Here is a 209-nt window from a genome sequence, read left to right on the forward strand (position 1 = left end):
CTACATCACTAGTATAAGTGGTGAGAGCCTCCATTATAACACAATGACCGCAAAACACTGGGTCCCTTCCAAGCCTTGTGTTTACATGCGCATACCCTGAGTGTCGGGGCTGAAGACTCTGTGTGTGTGTTTTTTTAATTGTTATTGTCTCGTATTTTACGTCCCGACTAAAGGAGAAGAAAGGAGAGGAAACATAGAGGGAGAAGAAG

This window comes from Penaeus monodon, chromosome 19 (assembly GCF_015228065.2).
Source record: "Penaeus monodon isolate SGIC_2016 chromosome 19, NSTDA_Pmon_1, whole genome shotgun sequence".
Classification (NCBI taxonomy): Eukaryota; Metazoa; Arthropoda; class Malacostraca; order Decapoda; family Penaeidae; genus Penaeus; species Penaeus monodon.